This window comes from Oncorhynchus tshawytscha, linkage group LG13 (assembly GCF_018296145.1).
Source record: "Oncorhynchus tshawytscha isolate Ot180627B linkage group LG13, Otsh_v2.0, whole genome shotgun sequence".
NCBI lineage: Eukaryota > Metazoa > Chordata > Actinopteri > Salmoniformes > Salmonidae > Oncorhynchus > Oncorhynchus tshawytscha.
This window is the reverse complement of record NC_056441.1, coordinates 52273967-52287274: the sequence shown is the minus strand read 5'-3', so window position 1 is coordinate 52287274 and position 13308 is coordinate 52273967.

Genomic DNA, 13308 nt, shown 5'->3' with positions numbered 1-13308 from the left:
ACTAACCTGTATACAGCCTCCTTATTGTTATTTTATTGTTTTTTTTACCTTAGTTTATTTATAAATCTTTTCTTAACTCTGTTTAATTAAAACTGCATTGTTGGTAATGCTGACCAGCCCGCTCCCACGCATGTTGAACCTGATCAGGACAAGCATGTTGAAATATCAAAACAAACTCCGAACCAACTATATTGATTTGGGGATAGGTTGAAATGCAATAATAATTTATGAACATTTAGCTAGCTAGCTTACTGTTTTGGGGTATTTAGCTAGCTTCCTTGCTGTTGCTAGCTAATTTGTCCTGGGATATAGACATTGAGTTGTTATTTTCCATGAAATGCACAAGGTCCTCTACTCCGACATTTAATCCACAGATAAAAATAGTAAACTGAGTTTGTTTCTAGAAATCTCTCCTCCTTCAGGCTTCTTCTTCTTCTTTGGACTTATTTGGCATTTGGCAGCCAACGTTAATTAACCTCTTGAAGCTAGGGGGCACTATTTTTATGTTTGGAAAAATAAAGTAAACGGCCTATTTCTCAGGACCAGATGCTAGAATATGCATATCATTTACAGATTAGGATAGAAAACACTCTAAAGTTTCCAAAACTGTAAAAATATTGTCTGTGGGTTTAACAGAACTGACATTGCAGGCGAAAGCCTGAGGATAATCCAATCAGGAAGAGCCTCTTATTTTGAAACCTCTGTGTTCCTATGCGTGCCTGTCCTCCATTTAAAGGGATATCAACCAGATTCCTTTTTCTGTGGCTTCCCTAAGGTGTCAACAGTCTTTAGACATAGTTTCAGGCTTTTATTTTGAAAAATGAGCGTGAAGGACCACATTGCGTAAGCGGAGAGGTGGGGGCTCTCAGAGTGAGATGGTGCGGAATTGAGTGAAGCGGCCATTGTTCCTCCCGCTGTTATGGAAATAGCTACACACTCGGTTGATATATTACCGAATATATATTTGAAAAACTACCCGCGGAATGATTATAAAAAACGTTTGACATGTTTCTGTGGACATTATGAAGACTATTTGGAATTTCTGTCTGCGTTGTCGTGACCGCTCTTTCCTGTGGATTTCTGAACATATCGCGACAAACAAACGTCGGTATTTTGGGTATAAAATAATCTTTATGGAACAAAAGGAACATTTGCTGTGTAACTGGGAGTCTCATGAGTGAAAATATCCGAAGATCATCAAAGGTAAACGGTTAATTTGATTGCTTTTCTGATTTTTGTGACCAAGCTTCCTGATGCTAAGTGTACATAATGCTATGCTAGGCTATCGATAAACTTACACAAACGCTTGGATTGCTTTCGCTGTAAAGCATAATTTCAAAATCTGAGACGACAGGGTGATTAACAAAAGGCTAAGCTGTGTTTCAAAATATTGCACTTGTGATTTCATGAATATGAATATTTTCTAGTAATATTATTTGACTGTTCAGCGGTTGCAGACGAAAATGATCCCACTACAGGGATTGGTAGCGTCATTAAGGTGCATTACCACTAGCCACTGGACTGGCGTGTGGACCTCAGTTAAACTTTCAATCACCCACGTGGGTATTAGGCTCCTAAAAACCAATGAGGAGATGGGAGAGGCAGGACTTGCAGCGTGTCAAGTGTCACAAATTGTGATATTTAGGGCCTGGCTACGTAGAGGCTCCTTGACGTGTGTGAGCAGTGTGAGTGCAATGATTGAATAACATGTATGTATAACTTTATTTCGCAATGCGCATGCGACACGAGTGGTGTGGTCATCATGTCAGTAAGCATTTCACGGTAGTATCTGGTGCATGTGACAAATAAGATTTGATTTGGAAATACAAGTCAATATGTATTTTCTAAATTACTTAATTAGTTTACCCTTACAGAGAAGTTTCAGCCAAATGTAAAAAAAATCACAAATATGGGGGAGACCGGGCCTAAACAAGGGTCAGTTGTAAGAGGTTAAATAACTCATTACAGAAACAACTTCCAAATCTCTCATGTGTCAACATGCCAATGATTTTTTATAAATCCACCAATTATTTAAGGTTTTATAGACCTATCTTTTTAAATTATCGACCAAAGAAACACTCCATGTATCTAAACATATCATTTTTATCTGTAGAATGTGGTCTTTTGATTGGTATAGCTTAACAATTGTTGTCAGGCTCCCGAGTGGTGCAGCAGTCTAAGGCACTGCCTCTCAGTGCTAGAGTCGTCACTACAGACATCCTGGTTCAAATCCAAGATGTTTCGCAACCAGCCGCGATTGGGAGTCCCATAGGGCGGCTCTCAATTAACCCACCGTCATTCGTATCACGTTTCAGGTAAGTCCAGATGCAGACAGTGTTCGAGGAAATGAAAGTTTAATTCTAAAACAGGGGCAGGCAAACGAAACAGATCAGGGTGTGACAGTACCCCCCTCTCCCCCTCTAGCGGCGCCACCTGGCATCCTACCTGGGCGCATACCTGGTTGACCAGGGTGCCATCGTTGGAAATCCGTGATGGGGCATGTGTCCAGGATGTCCCTGGTTGGGACCCTCCCAGTTAACCAGGTACTGGAACCCCCTGCCCCGAGGTCGAACCTTCAGGAGACGCCTCACTGTGTAAGCCGGTCGGCTGAGTCAAAGGGGTGTGAGACGTGGGTTTAACTCTGGACACGTGAAAGGTGGGATGTATAGGAAGGGTACGGAGCAACAGAAGACAAACTGCAGAGGGGCTAATAATTTTGGAGATTGGAAACAGGCCTATAAACCGGGGGGAGAGTTTGCGGGATTCCACCCTGAGGGGCTGATCCCGGGTGGACAGCCGTACCTTCTGCCTGAGATGATACCGGGGAGCAGGGTTCCGGTGGCGATCCGCTTGTTGTCGATACCCGACAGGGCTCTCCTCCAGGTATGACGACAGCGGCCGACAAACATCTGGGCAGAAAGTATGCCGACCTCTTCTTCCTGCTCAGGGAAGAGCAGGGGCTGATACCCCAGGGAACACTCAAACGGTGATAGGCCCGTGGCAGAGCAGGGAAGGGTGTTGCAGGCGTATTCGACCCACACAAGCTGCTGGCTCCAGGTTGTGGGGTTTGCAGAGACCATGCAGCGCAGAGTAGTCTCAAGGTCCTGGTTGGCAAGCTCAGGCTGGCTGTTGGACTGGGGGTGGAACCCGGAGGACAGGCTGGGAGACGACCCAATGAGGGTGCTGAACATCTTCCAGAACCAGGCTGAGAACTGAGGACCCCTGGCAGAGACTATGTCAATGGGCAGTCCATGGATTCGGAAGACGTGCAGCACCATGAACTGGGCTGTCTCCTTGGCAGAGGGTAGCTTGGGGAGAGGAATGTAGTGGGCGGCTTTGGAAAACCGATCCAGAACAGTCAGGATGGCAGTATTGCCATCAGATGGAGGGAGACCTGTGACAAAGTCCATTGATCAGGGATGGTGAGGGACAGACAGAGGTTGGAGGAGACCAGTCTGAGCATGCTGAGGAGTCTTGTTCTGTGCCCAGACCATGCAAGCGGTGAGAAATGCGGAGACGTCAGGCAAGCATTGTCGCACAAAGGGTGGCAGGCAAGCCTGAAGGAGTGGGCCCACTCCAGGACCGCGGAACGGACCATGTCAGGCATGGACATCCGGTTATCTGGACCCCCCTCGGGTTCGTCTGGGGACAGCCTAGCTCTGCCTAGTTGCATGGACTCGGGAAGAGGTGAATCAGCAGCCTTCGGAGACTCTCGGGGGAACTCGGGTAGCCTCAGATTCACTTGGCAACGGAGCCGTCGGGGACTTCCGGGATACTTTGGAGGCGAGGTGGAATCCTTGAACGGGCGAGTGAAATCGAATCTCCTCTCCTCTCCTTCCTTCATTCCGGTAGTCGCCCATCGATCCAAATGGTGAAGGCGATGAGCAAGTCAAGATCCGTCAGTAGTTCCCGGGCAGCAAGCTCGTCCTTTACTTCCTCCAAAACTCTGTGCATTAACACTTCGAACAGTGCCCTCCTGGGTTCCAGGCACTCTCGCTGCCAACATGCGGGAATCAACTGCCACACTGCGGGAGCCTTGCCTAAGCTTGAATAATTTCCGGGCAGCCTCTCCTGGACAATGGAGCATCAAAAACCTTTTCCACAAGCTCCTCCAGATTGGAGCATATGGCCGACTGTTGCTCCCATACTGCCGTAGCCCAGGCCAGAGCCTTCCCAGACATTAGCGTGACGAGGTATGCTATCTTAGAGCGGTCCGAGGGGAAGGAGGAGGGCTGCAGCTTGATAATGAGTGAACACTGCCCGACTCTCTGTTGAAGCGCTCCGGGGGAGGTAAGTGAGGATCCCGGGAAACCCGGGGTGACGGTGCTGCTAACAGCCAGGTTACTGAGGAGCTGGGAGGTTACCGCCGTGGTAGGCCACATAGTAGACAACCCACGGAATTGCTCCAGCAATGTGTTTAATGCTTGGTCGTGACGTTCAGCCAAGGTCTGGAACCCTTCCATAAGACCCCGAAGAAACTCCCCGTGCCTTCCAATGGTGGCTCCTTGGGAGGGTCAGGGCAGGCAGAACTGTCAAAACTGGGAAGAACTAGAAAACAAGAGCAATAAACAGGCAGGAGCAGGGGAAGAAACGCTGGTAGGTTTCACGAACAAAACAAACTGGCAACAGACAAACAGAGAAAACAGGTATAAATATACAGGAGATGGGCAACAGTTGGAGGGGCTGGAGACAAGCACAAAGGCAGGTGAAACAGATCAGTGTGTGACAGTCCGAGTTTGGACAGTTTAGGCCATCATTGTAAATAATATTTTTTTCTTAACTGACTTGCCTAGTTAAATAAAGGTTAAATATAAAAACATTCTCACAAGATCGACAAAAGCTCCTATGCTCGGAGTTAGTTGGTAGACTGCTAAAAAACTAGGCTACCTCCATGAAATAAACAAATGGGGCAGAGACAGCCTACTTGTCTACCGAAGAACTCTTGGAAGTCTTAACTCACTTAACTTCACTCTTTTAAGAGAAACATGCCCGTTTTCTGTCACTGCGCATTTAGCCAGCCGCTCTGACTCGCTGATTCCCTGCTCCCACATTCCCAGATGGTCATCATGTGCCAAATTGGAGTATCTCCTGAGAGTTTCCTGAACGGCGGTCAAAGCCAAGCTGGAAGGAGATCAGATCTGGAAAGGAGGGACCAGGACAGAAGGTAAAAGCCATAGGCTTTTATTGTCTCTGGTGCTAGTGCCATGTACAAATCAGTTAGACGGGCTTTGATATCCATAGGCGGGCAGGTTTTTTTCATGGGACCCCCTATGCGTGCACGCGCTTGAGCATTCACACATTTTTTGTGGGTGTTATAGTAAAGACCAGTGGTGATTTTAGCATGTACATTTTCGTGGGGCAAACAATAAAAAAAATGGTGGGATGCATGCCAGCAAAGCGACTACACAACATTAAACAATACATTAATTGGACTATAACGGTGACAAACGGTGCCCACAAACTGTTTGGGCCTACATAAAGCTTTCCCAACAGCATACCTAACGCCTTTACACTGCTACGCCTGGCTATGAGCGAAACAGTTCATTCAGCCTCAGTAACTGCCTTTAAAAAAACATATTTGAAATGGCTGACTTACTTAAACAAATGTGGTTTCTACTGACAACTGTCATAAGGTGAAGACAAGCGGATAAGAGGCCATCCGTAATTTCGATTAAGACATTAATGAGCGAGCTAGGATGCACATAGTCAATATACCTATTTGTTCAGCACTTTTGAAATGTACAGCGACAGAATTCAGAACACGGGTCATTCTGATAGTGTTCTCCCTGTACACCAAGTCAGAACCATAGGATAAATAAAGGGGGCATATAAGCAGACAATGAAAGCGCTTACAATGTTCTATGATTACATTTCTCTAAAACAAGTTCTCTGTCTACAACAGCATGTTCAACTGTGCTGATAGAAGAACGGCTTATTGCCTTTGTCCCCAGCTTCAAAAACATAAAACCTCTCCTGACAAGTGAAATGTCAAAGGCAGTTGTAAAACAAATGAAGCTGACCACAATATGGGGTAGTAAAATCACCCCCCATCCCACAGCTTACGTCTGCCGACTGTAAAGGGGTAAGTTTTGTGTACGCCCATGACCTACTCTGAGGTTCTTATAACTGTATATGGGGGGTGTAGTAGGAAAACAGTTTGTCTCTCACTTTCATATTCCATGCCACCTCTACATTACTTCAACATCTCATTAAGACTCACCTCAAATGGTTTTTACTGTAAGTTATGCTTCTGTATTTCTGGAAGAGAATACAATTTTCAAAATTTTTTAATGTGATTTTCCCCCTAAAAGAAGACTGTTTTGATGATTGATTTGATGATTTGATTTGATTTGATTTGATTTTTTGAAAAGTTAACTCCTCAAAATGAGACAAGGGCTCATGAACAAATAGCAAATTACACTCAATGGACAAAAAAACTGTACACACACACAGTAAAGATTACATATAAAAAAATAATACATTTCAGATCAAAACAGGGGCACTTCCTTTGACATTTTAGTTTTTTCCCCCTCCAAATGTCACCAGCTTAATGTTCTAGGCCTGTCAGTGGTATATCAAGACAACTGTCACCACTCTTCGATCAGTGACATTTGATTTGCCTCTTAACCACTAAAAATATTTTTTACAACATGTGAACTTTAACTGTACAGTACGTGGTAAACTCATGTTAACTTATGTCTTGAGTGATGGGGGGTGAGAAGTATTCTAGATGGAATCTCTCAACACTACAGAGCAGGGGTTCTGTTTCCATCGCCTCTTCTCTGTCTCTCCGTCTGGGGGCTTTCATGGCTAAAAATAACAGGCGGGGTTAACCGTTTCCACCCTCTTGCCTGGCTTTTTTTTTAGTTGACACCAACATGTTCATGTAGAGCAATGTGTTGATGGGGCTTATTTCTGACAGGCATGGCTCCAAAAATATATTATTTTCAGAAGATGGTCTGAATGCTTCACCGAATATGAAACAGTAGGTCTGAAATAGTGTTTCATTGTGAAGTCTAGTCACACATACAGTATAATGTTACAATGCAGTCCTACTTCTTTCTCCCCAAGGAATGCAATAGACAGACAGTTGGTGTAAGAGTTGCTTCTAGGAAAATCGAAAGATTGATCAAGTGAACAACATAAGTTACTGTAATTACCATTAGTGATGTCTTTGATTGATTGTCTGCTATTTCTACTTCAGATGAACGGTCAACATAACATACAGCTTACTCAAGACCACATTTACATGGCTGTGAAGTCATACTGAAAATGATGTGATACTGAAAAGCAACTCATACAGTAGTAGTGATACAGCTCACCACACATTGTATTCTCAGATTGAATATGACACTGTATATGTAAGAGCCTCAAAATAACGACAAACTGAGCTCCAAATTAGGGCCTTCAATTGAATGAATCTATAAAGCTTAGAAGTTATCTCTACTCAGTAAAACAAATTAAAACAAAACAAAAGTGAGTTAGAGATGATTGGAGGGATGTCCATTGGGTTTGGTTGACGCAGAGCAGATTTATTTTCAGGATAATACAATGATCCCAAATGACATAGATGGCTTACTGCCGTTTAATAATCAACTTATTGCTATTCTTGTCATGCCTTAAAGTGTGAGAGTCAAGAGGTAGACATTTCACCTCAGCTACTTCAAGATCACTTGTCCATGCCATGTGTCTCAGACACCCCACATACATAAGCATAGTCATTTCAAACCTAGAGAGCCAGTGTTTATTTTTTATTTAAAAGAAATAGGAGATGTCAGCTAATGTGACAGGCTTCCTAGCCAGGCCTAGGAACTTCTAAATGCCGTCAGTCATCCAATCCAAACACTGTTTAGATTGCCTTGAGGGTTAAAGTGCAGAACCAGCGCAACAAATACACATTTTATTTATTTTATTTAACCCTTATTTTTCCAGGTAATATCTCGTCAAAGCAAAAGGTTTTCATTAGACCCCTCTGAGTAGCCCCCCGCCCCCGTTCCCCTCAGTTCAGCCCTTGTTGTTGGTGTTGGATCAGGTTTTGTCATTGCAGGAGGAATTGTGCATTGTTTCCTGCTACGGCTGCCACCGGAGCGGTAGAAATTCGGTATTTTTAGCACCTGAGCTTCCTGAGGCCGGCCCAGGGAGAGATGATCATGGGAAACCACTCATGTAAAACTTCTGACTACACAAATTTCAGGGACTTTGTTATTACAAAGAACAAAAATATAAAGGCAAAATGTAAAGTGTTGGTCCCATGTTTCTTGAGCTTAAATAAAAGAGCCCAAAAATATTCCATATGTCCAAAAAGCTTATTTTTTTCTCAAATGTTATGCATACATTTTTAACATCCCTGTTCGTGAAAATGTATCTTTTGCCAAGATAATCCATCCACCTGACAGGTGTGGCATATCAGGAAGCTGATTTGATTAAACAGTATGATCATTACACAGGTGCACCTTGTGCTGGGGACAATGAAAGGCCACTCTAAAATGTCACAGAACACAATGCCACAGATGTCTCAAGTTTTGAGGGAGCGTGCAATTGGCATGCTGACTGCAGGAATGTCCACCAGAGTTGTTGCCAGAGAACTTAATGTAAATATCTCTACCATAAGTCGACTCCAACGTCATTTTAGAAAATTTGGCAGTACATCCAACTGTCAAATTAACAAATACGTTATTAGATGAGCTCAGAAAGATCCAGAGTGAAAGGAAGAGATAGAGAAGTCAGAGAGTAGGTCTGGGCAGTGAGATTCAACAGGTTGGCCTGTAGGGACACCAGGTATGCCAGTACAATGTTCAAAACTCTCACACTAATGTACAGCGAGACAACATGAGAGGAGAGGAGATGCCAACAATCATTGTGACGATTTTAGTGATTTCATGGCAGATCTCTCACACACAACCACAGGATATGGAAACCACACTACCGAACATGAAGTCACCTTCCACCAGAGATTTAGAAAGCGCTTGCATATCAGTGGGGTCTGGCACGTTCCACTTGCAAAAGTGCTTTCATGTAACCTTAGCAGGCCTAGTGAACAGATGATAACGAACATCCAATAAACCTTATTCATGTGGGGTAGTCAACACATTTCATACATCTCAGGCTAACATTCAAAGCTATTTTACCGATTCTAACCAACATAGGTTTGTTGGCAATACTCTAAGCGAATAAATGGTCTGCATACCATAAATGTACAATATTTTACATTTACACGACTTTGAGTTTAGATCAAATAAATATCCTGGATTCTTGGTGTTTAATCTGCCCAGTAATGCAACCCTAAAAACCAACACACTATCACAGCTTATTGAAAACAAATTACTAAATCAAAATTACACAATTTTCGTCACAACGCAATTCGTGTGTATTACACGGTTATCTTTCTTCATATTGCATTCATGTACATACACAAATTCCAATTTGCTGTGGCTAATGTAAGCTAGGCTAGCTAGTTGGCTAATGTTAGCTTGGCTAAGGGTTAAGGTTAGGGTTATATAACATGCTAGCTAAGTAGTTATAGGGTTAAGGTTACAGATAAGTTAAGGTTAGGGGAAGGGTTAGCTAAGCAGTTGCAAAGTTAATAAATTAAAATGCTAAAGTTGTCTATGATGAGATTTGAACACGCCACCTTTGAGTTGCTAGGCGTTCACGTTATACACCCACCCATTCTCCCCAACCAATCTTCCTCCTACCGTTTCTGTCTTAAAAGTAACCTATTGTCTTTATCTGTGATTGAAATTCACTAAATACAAAATCATGTACTCTACACGAAAAAAAAAGTACTTTTTTCGTGTGCCTGTCACGAAATTCCAATACATATTTTGTCTATTTCACAATGATCTGTGATACTGGGTTGCTAAAAACAGCCTCACTGAGCAGTGACTGGGTCTATTGTCCAAGTTATGCTCCTGTTATCATTTGTATTCCTAGTCTACAGTATTTATGTTGCAGTTGAACAGCTAACCCCATATTTTCCAGCCACATACCTGAGATACTGTGGTATTTTATGGGCTATTTAAAAGGATGCTTTCATGACAAGAGCTTTTTAGCAACAACATGGCAGTTTCATAATTTCACAGGTCTCAGTTTGCATTCAGGCTGTTTAATATGGCTGACAAGTGGTAGAAACCTGCCTATTGTACAAAACCTGTGCAGTTTTACAAGAAGAGGAAGACACATAACATGTATTTGATTAGCCACAAAAACATGGGACACCAACCTCTTAACTGAGGAGATACTCTGAGTGGTACATCAAAACGTTTCAGATGCTCTAGGTTCACTGATGAGATGTGTATATATGACTTGTTTTACAGTCAGTTTAGAGGTTACTGGCTAGTCAAACCTGTAATTTAAGTACCCTGTGTTGATCATTGTCCTGGGGGACATAATTATCACAGCTTGAGTCACACACACGTCACACACCTTTTTGACTGTGTTAATCCTGAATCAATTGTTAGTAATGATGAGTGAGAAAGTTGCAGAGAAATAAATATCGTACCCTGTAAAAATGCTAACCACCTCTGTTATTATAATGGTGCGAGGTTAGCATGTCTTGGGGGTATGATATTTGTGCGTCTAACTTTCTCACTCATTATATCATTTCAAATCCAAAGTGCTGGAGTACAGAGCCAAAACAATAATACATGTGTCACTGCCTCAATGCTTATGGAGCTCAATGTATGTAACGATCTTCTTCATCTGATGAGGAGTATGAAAGATCGGACCAAAACGCAGTGTAATAAGTGTCCATTTGAAAGAAATATAACTGAACACAAAATAACCAAAGTGACACAATGAAAATCGAAACAGTTCTGTATGGTGAAACACAGACACAGAAAACAACTACCCACAAACCACAGTGGGAAAGTAGGCTGCCTAAGTATGATTCTCAATCAGAGACAACGATTGACAGCCACCTCTGATTGGGAACCATACCAGGACAAACACATAGAACTATAACACATAGAACAAAAACATAGAATGACCAACCCAACTCACGCTCTGACCGAACTAAGGTCAGGACGTGACATTGTAAGACCAACAAAGTAAGCTTTAATAAGTATTGGACCTTTTTTGCCTAAAATGACCCAAATCTAACTGCCTGTAGCTCAGGATCTGAAGCAAGGATATGCATATGTTTGATACCATCTGAAAGGAAACACTTTGAAGTTTGTGGAAATGTGAAATGAATGTAGGAGAATATAACACATTAGATCTGGTAAAAGAAAATACAAAGACAAAAACATGCATTTATTTTTTTGTACCATCCTCTTTGACATGCAAGAGAAAGGCCATTAATGTATTGTTCCAGCCCAAGCACAATTATATGCAACGTTTTAGACTGCCCAAATGTGCCTAATTGGTTTATTAATACATTTTCAAGTTCATAACTGTGCACTCTCCTCAAACAATAGCATGGTATTCTTTCACTGTATTAGCTACTGTAAATTGGACAGTGCAGTCAGATTAACAAGAATTTAAGCTTTCTGCCCATTTCAGATATGTCTATTTCCTGGGAAAATGTTTTGTTACTTACAACCTCATGCTAATCACATTAGCCTACGTTAGCTCAAACGTCCCGTGTGGGGGACACCGGTCCCGTAGAGGTTTTAATGATCAATTGGCTTGATGAGTTGTGATCCTCATGTTTGTAGTATGTAGTTCAGTGAAATGATCCCATGTCTGTTGGGGGTCATGGCCTTTACAGTGTTGCACAACCTTGTATTTTCTGTCAAGGGTAGCAACTACAACTGAACATAACGTAGAGGTAGAATATGCACCTAGCCACATATCTAGGATCAGTTAACCCTCCTTAAATCCTAACATTGCATGTAACCCCTAAAACAGTGCTTAGGGCAACGTTCTATACCAACTTGCTTCAAATCCATTCTAATAGGATCCATTGACGAGGAAAAACAAGGATATCTTCTTCTGTTGTGGTGCCACCTGGTGGCGAATTCTTACAAAGTCCAACACTGGAATGTGAATCAGCATACTAGTGATGTGTAATTCACAAACTGTTTGTTCGTTTTGAATGACGCTTTTCACTGACTCGAGAGTCATGGTTTGTTTTTCAGTGACTCTTTCATTTTAGTCATTCGTTTGAGTCCTACAGCAGGATTAATACATGCTCCTCCGGATCAGCGGCTCCAGAGACATACCCCGACCACCAACTGTTTGTCATATGCGCGCAGGAAAAATAGATCATGAGCATAGTGAAGAAAATTACGTAATGATAATTGATTGCATGGTGCAATAATGACTTAAATGAATTGATTGTTTAATGTTATGATGGACACAGCTTTGTAGAACCAAAACATACAATACACAGCCTCTGCTTAACATGCTCAAGAACGAATCGTTTGGGAGGCTGCATTTCTTGAATGACTTGTGCTTATCACTGTTATCTCACGGTTGTCAAGCAATGCACTCTGCACTGGGCCACAGCTAGACCTCGAATCCAGAATCCAGTTGCTGTTCGTGGGGAAAATCACTGGGGAAGCCAAGACAGAAAAAAAGCCACATTGCAACCTATGCGTTGTGACAATTGTGTTGTTTGATCCATAACCTGTTAGTTCATATGGATTGCGACAGTGATATACAGGCCTAATGCCGAGACAATAAGAAGACAGAGTGGCCGAATGAAGTCAACCACACCTTTTGATTCATCACAAAACCACAGAGCAACCTCTGTTAGGTGAAGTCCACAAAGCATATTGCATGTAACAAACAGTTACATGACCTACAGCAGTGGTTCCCAACCATTTTTTGGTTACTGTACCACCAACTGTATTTTGCTCCAAGTACCCCTGGTTGGGAACCACTGACTTACAGCATGGTCAAGCAAGTAAATGTTTCCCGAAATGTTTTGTACTACTAAACAACTATTGATTTAGAACTAGTTACCGATTTAGAACGAGTTACCGTAAATCACAAAGAAAACTGAAGCTGCATCCACTGTACAAGCACCAGTCAACGAAAGCTCAATATGATGTGGCTGTCCATGGTTCTGATTTGTGTGTGTGTGTGCATGAGTTCGTGAAAGTAGAAAAAAAACGATAATTTTTATTACTATTTATTTTTCGCAGGAGCTGGATCATCTTTAATATTGCGGAAAGATTGTTGCTTCCATCAATGTAATTGTCTGCATCATTACCAATCCCCCATGTATTTTTTGGGTAAATATACATACATACATACATACATACAGTGGGGAGAACAAGTATTGGATACACTTACTTACAAAGCATGTAGAGGTCTGTCATTTTTATCGTAGGTACACTTCAACTGTGAGAGACGGAATGT